Genomic DNA, 15,144 nt, shown 5'->3' on the forward strand with positions numbered 1-15,144 from the left:
AAGTTATACTTTTTGTCTTTAAAATTAGGACAACCAGACCAGAAAAAAGTTAAGTTGATATTTTGGAAGAGAGGAAGAAGAAAATATGAAACAAGTTCACTGTGCACTGATTACCAACTTGGCTGAATTTGGAGAAACAGAACACCCACATACAAAAGGCTATATGAACCCGATTTATTACTTACAGATAGGCAGCAAGGGACAACAGAGGCCTGGGATCCATGGCAAGCCAGTCCCCAAAACGTGCAAGAAAGCAGCCCAGGGCAGATGAAGTCTCATCTGTGCATGCCTCACTTGCAAGGCAGCTGAAGGACCCCAGGAAGTAGCCCACTCTGAGTTTTACACCCTGGGGGCCACGTGATGTGTTGGGCTAATGAGCTGAAGCTCACCCTGTTGCAGGGAGGAAGGGAGTATGGAACAGAGCCCAGGCTATTCCAGGCTGTCCTTCTCTGTCTGAGGATATTACATTCCCAGCATATCTACAGTTATTCTTGTAAGCTGCAAGTGAGAAAGGAGACAGGATTGGGTCTGTCCCAGGCCACCAGAAGAACTGCCCTGCAGACAGGGCAGAAAGTCCAGCCGCGGCTCTGTGGAAGTCCTTCAAAGTCCTCTGAGGAATGGGCCTCACGCACTGTACTAGTCCAGGTCATCCTCCCACACTGGCTTCACTCAGCAGGTAAAGGGGAGACAACCAGCCAATGAACAGGCCAGGCAGGAAGCAAGGGAGCTTCCCGCACCCAGGAAATTGGAAGGACATATCCAAACCATGCCAGCTGGATGTAGAAAGCTGAGCTAGAATGTCATGATGACACAGCTCAGCCTGCACCTCTCGAGAAATCATGACAGTCTTGGGCAGGAAAAGCAGTCTACAGAGAAGAAGTGAGCAGCCTGCTATGAATGTGAGAAACCACGTGAGAATGGGAGGTGGAAAACACTGCTGCCTGCCTCACTTCCCGCCAACTTTCTGGTCCCCAGTTTCAGTGGACTGTGTGACTTCACTTAACTTAGATTCTGTGAGCCACCTGATATCCTTGCCACATGTCTCCTTAAGCTAACTCAGGTAGGTATTTGTTTCTTGTAAACAAACTATTCTTGGAGAAGAACAAGAAAAACACGTTTAGACTTAGTTTAACTAAGGTATTCTCACTAGCAGAATCAATTGCATTCTTGTTTTGTTCTGATGGATCCTCTAGTGGCTACCTTGTTTCTATCATTTACATTATTTCTTAAGGTATAGCTTCTTGAGTTTATTAAAATATTGCAAAGTTTTTTTAGATTATCATTTAACAATCAATTTTACCAAAACCATGAGTCCGAGTAAGCACAATATCACAATATATTGTATCAATGGACCTCAGTTACATAAGAGAATATCCTACTTCTGAGGAGATCCGTGCCCACGTATTCAGGGCTGCAGGGCCATAACGTCTGCCACTTACTCTCAAGCAGCTCAGAAAGATAAAGAGAACACACAGAAATGCAGCATAATGTCAAAGCTGGTGACTACAGATGAAAGCAGCTTTTCAGTAGTTAAAATTCTTTCCAATTAAAAAACTCAAAAACAAAGACTCATGAGAACATCTTTTCTTTCCACACTTCCCTTTTCCACCTCAACCAGGAGGACAAAAGTGCCATACTGAGGGGAGGGGAGCAGCAGGGTGAAGGACTCTGGTTTTTTTGTTTTTGTTTTTGTTTTGAGATGGCGTCTCACTCTGTTGCCCAGGGTGGAGTGTACTGGCGTGACCTCGGCTCACTGCAAGCTCCGCCTCCCAGGTTCACACCATTCTCCTGCCTCAGCCTCCTGAGTAGCTGGGACTACAGGCACCCGCCACTACGCCCAGCTAATTTTTTTTGTATTTTTAGTAGAGACGGTGTTTCACCGTTTTAGCCAGGATGATCTCGATCTCCTGACCTTGTGATCCACCCGCTTTGGCCTCCCAAAGTGGTGGGATTACAGGCATGAGCCACTGCGCCCGGCTGACTCTGGCTCTTTCATGATTTTGTTGGGCTCTGGATTCACCAATATCCACAGTCCACATGACATAAGAAAGATAAACCTCTTACTTAGTAAAATAAAATCCAAAAAGAAGTAAAATTAACATTCAGGTGACTAATTTTATTAAGTCTTCACGTGACTTCAAAGGATGCCTTCTGATGTTAATTCCGCTACTGCTAGAATCCGAGTTCCGCTTCTGACAACACTGTTGTGACTCCCTACACACAGCGTGCTCACAGGGTGCCTTTGCCTGAAGTCCTCCTGGTACCCCAGCCACATCTCCACCAACTCACTCTTTAACCCTTAACACCTCTCGCACTGCCTGCTCCCGCCTGTTCCCAAGCTCCTGTGACACCTACATACACTTCTGTCACAGCTCTCACGACAAGGAAAGAGACCACCTCTCTTATTGTCTCATACCTCAGAAAAAGAAAGAGGAAGTAAAAGCTAAAGAAAGGCAAAAATGAGATCAATAGTCAGACAGCCCGGTGCCACATCCCAGGCCTGGTTTGGTAGTTAAAAATCAACTCCTGATCTAACCGCTTGTATTAGCTATAGATTCCAGGCATTGTGTAAGGAAGCACTGTGAAACTTTCTATTCTGTTCTGTCTTGGGATGCATGCAGCTCCAGCCACGTACCCCATGCTTGCTCAATCGATCATAACCCTTTCACATGGACCCCCTTAGAGCTGTAAGCCCTTAAAAGGCGCAGGCATTTCTCTCCCAGGGAACTCGGTTTTGGCACACAAGTCTGCTGATGCTCCCGGCCGAATAAAGCCACTTCCTTCTTTTACCTGGTGTCTGAGGGGTTTTGTCTGTGGCTCGTCCTGCTACATTTCTTGGTTCCCTGACCGGGAAGTGAGGTAATTAACAGATGGTCGAGGCAGCCCCTTACGTGGCTTAGGCCTGCCCTCTGGAGCATCCCTGTGGGGACTCCAGCCAGCTTGAGCGATGCGGATCCTGAGAGTGCTCTCAGGTAGGCATTTGCCCCGGTGGAATACCTCATCAGAGCGGTGCACGGCAGGCCGCTGCAGAGGATCAACGCAATGGTTGAACACTGGGAAGGAACTGGTGCTTGGAGTCGGACATGGGAACTTGCCGACTCCATTTGAGTGGAAGCATGGCCTGATCACCCATGGCGTGCCTTTATTGGCACTTTGGTTTTGGTTTTGACTTGGCTTGAATTGCTTGATGAACAGGCGTGCCTTTATTGACACTTTGGCTTTGGTTTTAATTTTGATTTAGTGTGAATTAGACAAGTGAGTGACCTTTTACCCTTTCCTTCTCTTGTAGTGTGAGAGTTGTTTTGTCTCAAAAAAAAAAAAAAAAAAAAAAAAACAGTTACACTCAAAGTAAGCCCACTCTGCTAGGAACTATGTTAAAAAACATACATATATAAAAAAATAAGAAAAAAGTCATCGAAACATCCAAAACTTACGCTATTAAAGTGCATGTTACAGAACCTTAAAAAAGGTTTTGCAGGGGATTATAGAGTTAAGTTAACCCCCAACAGACTAAGAACTCTCTGTGAATGTAAATCAGAATTGCCCTCTTTTGGTGTTGGATGGCCAACCGAAAGAACTACAGACAGGGAACAACTGGCCATGTATTTCAGGTGGTGACAGGGGTTGGAGGTAGCCAGTGTACCCAGACCAAATTCCTTTATACTGATTCATAGTTAAATATAATATAGACAAAACCAGCATAGATCCAGCCCTGTTTAACGGCTTATTGCGGAAAAAAAAAAAAAAAAAGTCACAAGTAAAAGTAAGAGCAGCTTCGCCAGCAGACACAGAGTTAAAAGAAGAAATCCTAGAAACAGCAAGAGAAACCAGTTTTGCAGGAGCCGCCAGAGGTAACAGAAATTCTTCCTCCATATGTCCCAGCCTACCCCTCCTTTACCGAGGCCAACAGCACCCCAGGAACCAGGTTTAGGAGCTAACACGGCCCACGTCTCACCTCAAAGGGGAGGATCAGAGCCTTGAGAGGCCAGGGAAGGAAGTCAAGATAGTCAAGCGGGCAGTCTCAAATCTGACCTTGCTCGAGCTATGCAAATGCCCCTGAGAAGCAGCGATATACTGGGGTAGACGAAGACAGGCGTATGGTAGAAAGGCGTGCCTTTGTGTATCAACCCTTCACCTCTGCTGATCTCCTCAATTGAAAGAACAATACCCCATCTTATACTAAAAAGCCTCAAGCCTTAACTAATTTGCTTCAAACTATTATCCAGACTCATAGCCCTACTTAGGCTGATTGCCACCAGTTGCTCATGTACTGAGGCCAGCTGGTTCACCTGCCTGGACCTGAAGGATGCTTTCTTTAGCATCAGACTAGCTCCTGACAGCCAGAAACTGCTTGCTTTCCAGTGGGAAGATCCAGGGTCAGGTGTCACCACTCATACACTTGGACCTGGCTTCCCCAAAAGTTCAAGAACTCCCCTACTATCTTCGGGGAGGCCCTGGCTCAAGACCTGCAAAAGTTTCCCGCCAGAGACCTAGCCTGCGTGTTGCTCCAGTGCATCAGCGACCTCCTGCTGGGAGACGCCACGGCAGTCGGGTGCGCCAAAGGAACAGATGCCCTGCTCAGGCACCTGGAGGACTGTGCATATAAGGTGTCCAAAAAAAAGCTCAGATCTGCAGACAGCAGGTACACTACCTAGGATTTACCATCCAACAGGGGGAGCACAGTCTAGGATCAGAAAGAACGCAGGTCATTTGCAACCTGCCGGAGCCTAAGACCAGAAGGCAGGTGAGAGAATTCTTAGGAGCTGTAGGGTTCTGCAGGTTATGGATCCCAAACTTTGCAGTACTGGCCAAACCTCTGTACCAAGTCACAAAGGGGGGCGACCAGGAACCTGTCGAATAGGGGTCTTAGCAGCCAGCCTTCCGTGAGTTAAAAGAAACTCATGCCAGCCCCAGCCCTCGGTCTGCCTGACCTGACAAAAGCCATTTACACTGTATGTGTCAGAGAGAGAAAAAAATGGCAGTTGAGGTTTTGACTCAGACTGTGGGGCCCTGGCTGAGGCCGGTGGCCTACCTCTCCAAACAACTAGATGGGGTTTCTAAAGGTTGCCCCCCGTGTTTGAGGGCCTTAGCAGCAACTGCACTGCTAACACAAAAAGCAGTTAAACTGACTCTTGGGCAAAAGCTGAACATAAAAGCTCCCCAATGCTGTGGTGACTTTAATGAACACCAAAGGACATCACTGGCCAACGAATGCTAGACTAACCAAGTACCAAAGTTTGCTCTGTTTGTAACACCCTGAACCCCACCACCTTGCTCTCGGTATCAGAGAGCCCTGTCGAGCTTAACTGTGTAGAGGTGCTAGACTCAGTTTACTCTAGCAGACCTGACCTCTGGGACCAGCCTTAGGCATCAGTAGACTGGGAGCTGTATGTGGACGGGAGCAGCTTCGTCAACCCACAAGGAGAAAAATGTGTGGGATATGCAGTGGTAACCATGGATACTGTCATTGAAGCCCAATCATTACCCCAGGGTATTTCAGCCCAAAAGGATGAACTCATTGATTTAATTCAGGCTTTAGAATTAAGTGTAGATAAGACTGTGAACATCTATGCTGACTCTCAGTATGCCTTCTTAACCCTCCAAGTACATGGGGCATTATACAAGAAAAAAGGCTTGTTAAACTCCGGAGGAAAAGACATAAAACATCAGCAAGAAATCTTGCAACTACTAGAAGCAGTGTAGAGGCCCCAAAAGGTGGCAGTCATGCACTGCAGGGGACACCAGCGAGCTTCCACTACAGTTGCTTTCAGGAACTCCCGGGCTGACTCAGAGGCTGGGACTCAGAGGAAAGCTGCATACCGGGCATCAGTCACAGCCCCGCTTCTCCCTCAAGCACCTGACCTTGTACCTACTTATTCTAAAGAAAAAAAGGACTTTTTCCAGGCAGAAGGAGGACAAATAATAGAAGAAGGATAGATCCACTTACCAGATAAAAAGATAGCTGTGCCACAACTGCTAGGAGCCACAGCTGTACTGGCTGTGCATGAGACCACCCACCTAGGCCAAGAGTCACTTAAAAAGTTGTTAGGCCGGTTATTCTACACCTCACATTTATCAGCCTTTGCCAAAACGGTGGCACAGCCATGTATTACCTGCCAGCAGCACAATGCGAGGCAAGGTCCAGCCATTCTGCCCAGCATACAAGCTTATGGAACAGCCCCCTTTGAAGATCTCCAGGTGGACTTCACAGAAATGCCAAAGTGTGGAGGTAACAAGTATTTACTAGTTTTTGTGTGTACCTACTCTGGGTGGGTGGAGGTTTATCCAACACAAACTGAAAAAGCTCATAAAGTAACCCGTGTGCCTCTCCGAGATCTTATTCCTAGATATGGACCGCCCTTATGAATCAGCTCAGATAATGGGCCACCGTTTGCAGCTGACTTGGTACAGAAAATAGCAACGGTATTAAAGATCACATGAAAACTGCACGCCGCCTACCAGCCACGAAGTTCAGAAAAAGGTAAAATGCATAAACCAGACACTCAAGCAGCTACTGAAGAAATATTGCCAGGAAATTCATTTAAAATCAGGTTTTTGCCTGTGGTCGTCCTCCAAGTCAGGTGTACCCCCATCAAACAAACTAGGTATTTTCCCAATAAGATTTTGTTCAGTCAGCCACCCCCCAAATCATAAGTCCCCAAAATTAAAGGTAATCTCCAGGAACGAGGGGAATTGACCTTAAGAAAAAGCAAATGCAGGCTTTAGGAATAGCCATACAAAGTGTTCATAATTAAGTACATAAAAATGCCTATAAGCCTGACACTCCTTTAAATCTGGTGACTCTGTTTAGGTTAAAAAGTAAAATCTAATTTCTCTAGGATCCATATAAGATAGGCCCTATATTGTAAACTTGTTCACTCCCACTGCTGTTAAAGTTGCAGGTGTTGTGTCTCGGATCCATCACAGTCGGCTGACACCGGCAGTTCAGGACAAGTGAACCAGCCAGTAGGACTCAGATCATCCAACCTGGCTAATCCTAAGGCGAGACCGAGCTGCTGCTGAGGAAACCACAAGCCCTGCTCTAGTCACACACCAGAAGCTAACTAAGCACTGTCAAGTTTGAGGACTCCTCAAACAAGTAATGTAGTTAGACATCTTAGGACTAGTAGTATTCCTGTATACTGTTTTACTATTGTTCCGTCACTGTACTCAATCTTTTTCCCAGGTAAGGACCTCTTTTGTCCTTGCTAGCACCTATATAAAAGTGTCCCCACTGTACACATATTACTTAGTCAAAGAACCCAGACCCGTCTGGCCCAGCAGCATTTCCAAGTCTTTAAGTCATTCTTTAAGCATATAAACCAAAAGTTACCAGAGCCTCCTCCCTTAGCTAAAAACATTGCCAGCAGCCTAGGCATTTCCTCATGTTATGTTTGTGGAAAGACTAACATAGGAGACCAATGGCCTTAGGAAGCAAAAAAGTTAATGCCTCAAAATAACTTTACTCTGACTAACTCTTTCCCCAAACAGACGCCCACAAGTTCAAATGTCTAGCTCTTAAAAACGTCTATTATTAAAAGTCAAACCCCCGGCTACATGCTCAATTAAATCATACAGTTGCAGGCCATCTTAGAAATAATCACTAATAAAACTGGCAGAGCTTTGATCATTTTAGCCTGGCAAGAAACCCAAATGAAAAATGCTGTCTATCAGAACAGACTGGCCCTAGACTATTTACTAGCAGCTGAAGGAGAAATGTGTGGAAAATTCAACCTAACCAATTGTTGTCTGCACATAGATGATCAAGGGCAAGTAGTTGAAAATATAGTTAGAGACATGACAAAGTTGGCACATGTGCCTGTACAGGTGTGGCACAGGTTTAATCCTAAGTCTTTATTTAAAAAAGAGTTTCCAACTATAGAAGAATTTAAAACCCTCATCATATGTGTACTGCTAGTAATAAGAACTTGCTTGCTGCTCCCCTGTGTATTACCCTTGCTCCTTCAAATAATAAAAAGTTTTGTTGCTACCTTAGTTCATCAGAAAACCTTGGCACAGATGTATTACACGAATCATTATCAATCTGTCTTGCAGGAAGACCTAAGTAGTGAAAATGAGAATGAGAACTCCCACTAATAAGTGAGATCCTCAAAGGGGGTAATAAGGAAGGAGACCACTTCTCTTATTGTCTCATACCTCAGAAAAAGAAAGAGGAAGTAAAAGTTACAGAAAGGCAAAAATGAAGTCAATAGACAGCCTGGCGCCACACCCCAGGCCGGGTTTGGTAGTTAAAAATCAACCCCTGACCTAACCGCTTGTATTATCTATAGATTCCAGGCATTGTATAAGGAAGCACTGTGAAACTTTCTGCTCTGTTCTATTCTGTCTTGATAACTGATGCATGCAGCCCCAGGCACATACCCCATGCTTGCTCCATCGATCATGACCCTTTCATATGGACCCCTTAGAGCTGTAAGCCCTTAAAAGGGCAGGCATTTCTCTCTTGGGGAGCTCAGTTTTTGGGACGCAAGTCTGCCGATGCTCCCGGCCGAATAAAGCCACTTCTTTCTTTAACCTGGTATCTGAGGGGTTTTGTTTGCGGCTCGTCCTGCTACGACAGTGTACTGAAACTGTGTGCTACGCCTTTCTTTTCTACTTCTTATTTCTCTACTTTAGCACAAATTGAATTTTCTAACAAGTATTCCTGTCTGTAACTAAATTAGAGACAATTACAGAGATAAAAGTAAACACTCCCATAACTCTCTTAACTGAGAAAAGAGCTGGATACAAATGGAACAGCATAGTGTTCAAACCAGACACTGAAATGTTTTCTCAGAATACATTTCTGGGATATTTAGCAAAGCAGGAAAAACTGTCATCCAAGAGACTGTTTTCATTTCAGGCTTCTAAATGCCTAGCCCTTAAGGAAAATAAGGCAAGAAGAGCACAGCTCCTACCAGTGTGAGAGGTGCCTCTAGGAGAATGTGGTACAGATCGGATACAGTGTGGTGGGAGAAACCTGGTCTTTTAGGAAAACCTCTGGCCCTATACTAACACTTTGGCACCTTTATGCTGAATTTCTTTTTTAAAACAGAAGTAAAAACAGACAATAAACTTCATCTAATTCATCTAAGAGGATTTAGATTTTAAAATGTAACTGCTGCACTGCTGCACAATTCTTTTAAAATTTAAATGGAATAAAAATTCAATTAAAGAATATTTACAACAAAAGAGGTACCTTTCTTAACACAATAGGCTGATACTTCTCCCCCTCTTTTCGGTCAATTCCTTAGGTTTTTACTAATGACAAAAACTTGTCAATTCATTTCCATTAGCTATGAAACATTTTTCCCCCATCAAGACGTAACACCTGGGTGACATACATAAAGGGACACTGAGAAAATAATTCGAAAACTTAAATCTCTTAGAGAGTGAATATAAAGTTTGCTTAATCTTAAATTTTTAGTATATTCTGCCAACCATTCTGGTGAGGTTTATTGGATTTAAAAGATGTGCCGTCTCTACTAAAATACAAAAAAATTAGCTGGGTGTGGTGGTGGGCACTTGTAATCCCAGCTACTTAGGAGGATGAGGAAGGAGAATCGCCTGAACCCAGGAGGTGGAGGTTGCAGTAAGACGAGATCGCGCCACTGCACTCCAGCCCAGGCGACACTGCGAGACTCTGCCTCAAAAAAACAAACAAACAAACAAACAAACAAAACAGATGCGTGCGTTTGCACACACACACAAAGCCCATGAAACGAAATATGCCAAGTGACCACAAATGTAACTGCTCCACCCACACAGAAGGAAGAGAAAGCAATGAAAACCAAAGCAAGTTAATTCATTTTTCTCTACTTCTCCTTACTAGACCAGCCTTTTCTTTCGTCTATGCTTTACTGATCCTTTAAATCCCACTTCAGGTACCTGTTTGTCTAAGAAGCCAATCATAAGCAAACAAAACCAAAACATGAACTAGATCCACAGCTCCCCACACTTAGTCATGTGCACCTATGTGTGAAACCTGTTACTGATTTTATGTTTAATTATAAAGTCCACAGACTACATTATCCATCAGGGGTTTTCTTTACTTCAAAATGCTTATTTTCCAGCTCTTCTGAATGTTTACTTAGGCTGATACTTTGCAACAATCTGAGATTATGTTATGCTGGCATTTCCAAATCAACTGTAATTCAGTGGTGCATAGTGTCCAGAAAAGTTAAAGTTAATACAGTCTTAGGAAACATTTCTAACTTGCAAAGAAGCAGCAACCTTCAATTGGGAGGCTGAATTACCAGTTGATAGTGAGATAACAGCTGTAAAAAATTCCTATTTACCAGGAATTAGTTTTCATATTTTAAAAAATCCAGTTATATTTGTTTTTTTCAAATACACAAAACATATGACATTAAAAACATTTTCAAATGTTCCTCCACTAAAAATGTCATAATAATGTGGAAAATTCCAGGTACCCAGAAAAAGACCAGGTACCCAAAAAATTTCAGCTACCTAGAAAATTCCAGAAACCCAGAAAGAGAATCTAGAAATTAATTTAGAAATTAGAAATTAATTCTGGAAAATATTAAATCTAGAAATGTTATGTTTATTGAAAATCATGTGGAATGTTTTGGTAACTTGATTATTATCCTAAAAGTTAGCTAAAACACAAGAGTTTTTTTTTCTCTTTAGTTCGTAACTCTTCTAATCACTGTATTTATGCCTCTGCACTTACAGAATAACTAAAATACGCAAAGCTGATAAAAATACCAGAGAACAAAGTAGTATCATCCATAACCTCAGCCTGCTGAGTTTTTGTTATATTAATTTACCTAAGCATAAAAAATCGAGATGGTAACATTCTTATAACTTATTATGCTGCTTAAGAAAGGGCTAAATAAGCATCTAGAGACAAAAATAGAAAATTCTACACGAGATCCTCTACCTACAAACGTCAGTTTCCTGAAGTCCTGAGCTGTTCATACGCACATATTGCTGCTTCTGCATTAGGGGCTGATTACATTTAAAATCATTCTGTAGGAGAAAAACAATTGACATTTTATGATGTTAAATGGATGAATTAGGTGTATACACACAAGTTCTCTAAGTTGTCACTGTTTATATATTCTGCCAAATTTATGAATATAAAAATCCAGCACTGCACAAAAGAACGAAGGGCGCACCAGGAATGCCATGGTGGGCACAAAAAGATGAGAGCTGTGGAGGCCCACGAGTAGGACTGGCCTGCTCAGGCTTCCCAGCTGAGGGCGCCCAGTGGGTGCCACTGTTCCCTCCCTCCCCGGCAACTTTATTCCTCCCCCACCGCTCCTCACCCACTCTCAGTCAGGGTTATTTATAATCCATTGCTCCACAGAAATACAGATGTGATGTGGAAGGGGAGAAACGCTGGCATTCTAACACCTACAATTCAAGGATACAGTTTTGAAATCAATCATAAAATAATTAAATAAGTATTTTCCCATTATATAACTCTATACTCCATGTGATATAAACTCAAATGTATCTCTACATTATCAAGAAACTTAATATTTAACTCCTTATAACAGAATCAAAATCAAAATCCATATCTGAGCCGGTTCCATGATTTCTTAAGTAACATAAATTACACTTAAAATATAATTTTGAAATTATACTTAACATTTTTTAAATTCATGGCAGAAAGTAATAAATGTTAACTTTATTGTATCCAAAGTTACAATTTAATCTGATAAACAAAAACTTCAGGAATAATGCAATATCAAAAACCTAAAAATCCTTTAGGGCAGAAAAGCCCAGGGATGCAGGCAAAGTGCTGCTGCTGCTGCCTGTTACGCAGACCTCCATGCTTTCATCTGTGCTTGCATTTTCATTATGTTCAAATAACTATTTCACTGTGGAGGGCTAAAATACACCATTTACAATAACTCGTTTCCATTTAAATCAAGCCAATGCTAAAAGAAAAACTCCACTGTATTTTCAAATTTTCACTTGGTACAAAAGAAAACAATGTAGAGAAATTTATAGATTCTTTAGAACCCCAGTAACATATTTTAGGTTAAAAAGCCCCTATTTTAGGCAGGTAGAAAGGTAGTCTTTATAAGTATAGTTTAGTATAGACAACTAGGTTACCTGAAAAAAGGTATTGATCCAAACCTCTTTTACATTTGGAGATATAATTTGCAAAAGATTACTTTCCAAATGGTATTCTATTTAGTCTCATATTAAACTGGTATTGTAATAAATTGTTATTACTTGAGTAACTTTCATTCTCCGGCACACGGAGCCATAGAAATTTGTAAGTCACAATCAAATACAGAGATCACAGGTGAATTTTAATCTTCCTTTATATAAAAATTTCTCTATGAAGGAAGTGTGGGAAAATACTAACACTAAGCTTCTCCATTAAATGCAAAGGAAAGAATCATAGCTAAAACATTAAAATTTTAAAAGTTTGGCATATAATTAGAAAGATAAAGGAAAAAAGAATACTCTCTCATAAAGAGCAAATAAAATAGTATTTCCCTGTAAAGACAGAATACTCTTCCTCTTATAATCATACACGGAGAAAGGTACTATGAGACTACACCAAGTTTCTAAATTCAAGAAAAACGTCAAATTTTAAATATTTCATCTTCAATACATGATCATCTGAACAACAAAAATTCTCAACCAAAAAACATCCTCCACTGGCAAACATCCTGTTTCACACACATCTTGCCTTTCATATTAGGAATATACATTTTTTAAAACAAGAAAACCACTAGATCCAACAAAAAAGATTTCAAGAGAAATAAACTAATAAAAGAATAATTATATTTCAATAGCCCTAATTTCGACACAATGAGAAAATAAAACTTTGACTTTCACAGAAACTTTAGAAAAACATCTGGCAACTATAAGCTCATTGGTTGCAACGGCCTCAAATTCTATTAAATGCCAACATCCTTTAAATTAAATTCCTGAAAGAGATATAAACAAACCATAAAATATGAAATTACTAAATAATTGATTTATCTTGAAAAATCTAGCTTGGGGTAAAGTGAAGTAGGGAGAGAAATCCAGTGGTGAATCCTAAGTTTTACTGACAGACCTGAAGTTTTTCCTCCTGCTAAACAGATAAAAACCATTCTAGGGTTTTTACCTTCTGTTTTGATCCCATTCTTCTTGCACTGAAGTTATGGAAAAAAGTAAAAACATTTTCAGCCCATCAAGTGCTGTCAGCACTAGCTCTGAATCTACCCCAAGTCCATCTACTTCTTTTTTTTTTTTTTTTTTTTTTTTTGAGACGGAGTCTTGCTCTGTAGCCCGGGCTGGACTGCAGTGGCCGGATCTCAGCTCACTGCAAGCTCCGCCTCCCGGGTTCACGCCATTCTCCTGCCTCAGCCTCCGGAGTAGCTGGGACTACAGGCGCCCGCCACCTCGCCCGGCTAGTTTTTTGTATTTTTAGTAGAGACGGGGTTTCACCGTGTTAGCCAGGATGGTCTCGATCTCCTGACCTCGTGATCCGCCCGTCTCGGCCTCCCAAAGTGCTGGGATTACAGGCTTGAGCCACCGCGCCCGGCTCCATCTACTTCTTATCTCAATGTTTATCGTCTATGCCAAGCCACCAACTATCTCAGCCCCAGACTATCATGAGAACCAGTTCAAATGCTCTTCATTCTTTCTCACTTACCCTTACACAATCCATTCTCCAGGGAGTAGCCAAAGTGACCTTTTCGAAACATAAACCACACCTTGTCATTCCCCTATTTAATATCCTTGCAATGGTTTTCAACTCATCTTACAGGAGTCAAATTATAGCCTACAATGCCCTACATGATCACGTCTCTGCCTACCTCTCCTGAACCGTATTTTTCCCCTTGTACCGTCCTTCATGTCAGAGTTTGCCCTTGACCATCCTTCATATCCGAGTTTCCCAACCTCGGCACTGACATATACTTCTTAAATGCTGGGGACTGTCTGCATTACAGGATATTACCAGCACTCCTGGTCTCTATCCACTAGATGCCAGCAGCACCTCCAACCCTGAGTGTCACAACCCCATAAGTCCCTGTACATTGCTTTAAACAAGCCAAGTTCATTACTACTTCATGGCCTTTTCACCTCTCATTCCCTCTACCTAAAATGCTTATTCACCCCAGTAATAGAGCTGTATGGCTGGTTCCTTTTCATTACTGTCATCTTAGCTATGTGACTACTCAGGGAGGCTTTCTCTAATCATCCTATATAAAGTTGCACTCACTTCCATCATACCTAACATCATTTAACTTATCAAGGTACAAATTTGTACACTTAACTTATCAGAGTACAAAGTGCTCAAAAAGCAGTTGTAAGAATTTACATAAATGTCACTATTTATGATAAAAGTGTTAAGTGGCAGGAACATGGTATTTAACACATGATACCACAGCAGCACTCCTGGATAGTCTCCTACACTGTATTTGCCTGCATCCTCAAAATGCACCCATGCTAATGCATCATTAATCCTCTCCTTTGGAAGGGCTGCTAGCATTACTGTCAGTTAAAAGCAATGTCTATTTGTTCCTGATGCCTTAACAAAAATAGTCCAAAACAGAGCATCCTTCCAGAGGCTGGGGAATGGAGAGGCATTTGAACTGTTTAGGATAGTGATGAAGGCACTGGACACCCAACCTACAGCTAAAAGCAGCTATGCCAAGGGGAATCTTCATTTCTTCATTTCTTCTATTATGTACACAAAGGGCTCACCATTATTATGTCTAAGTAGTTACTCTTCAATTGATCTTGTTTTAAGTGGATACAAAAAAGTCACTAATTTTTATTTTAAAAATAAAAACAGGCAACAAAGAAGCACAACTTTAGTTACTTCAAAAGCATAAACTATACGAATGAAATGTGAGAGCTGAATCTGAGTTTCATCAGCTTTTAGGGTTTTTATGTGAATTGGTAAAATTTACCATATGCTAAAGAGTCAAGCCTTGCAAAACTGTGGCGTCTTTAAAGCAATCAGTAGTCCAACTGCATTCAACTCCAAAAAGGACTGACTGACTTATGTCACAGGATCCTTTGAGTTACCTCTGGAGTTGTTTTTGAAATTATTATTTTGAATATACACTCGAGACCTTGAGTGCAGTCCATCTTTTTAAAACTATTGTGCTATTGCTCTGAATTACTAAAATATATTTCTACATTTTGAATCAAACTCAC

At 41.8% G+C, this 15,144-nt stretch overlaps 1 protein-coding gene across 2 annotated transcripts in view; it reads right to left on the bottom strand.

The window, feature by feature from the left end:
- The window catches only part of ATP6V1H (ATPase H+ transporting V1 subunit H), a 126,247-nt gene that overhangs the window by 12,791 nt on the left and 98,312 nt on the right, over positions 1 to 15,144 (bottom strand). The gene's annotated exons all lie outside the window — the stretch shown is intronic.

This window comes from Chlorocebus sabaeus, chromosome 8 (genome assembly GCF_047675955.1).
Source record: "Chlorocebus sabaeus isolate Y175 chromosome 8, mChlSab1.0.hap1, whole genome shotgun sequence".
NCBI lineage: Eukaryota > Metazoa > Chordata > Mammalia > Primates > Cercopithecidae > Chlorocebus > Chlorocebus sabaeus.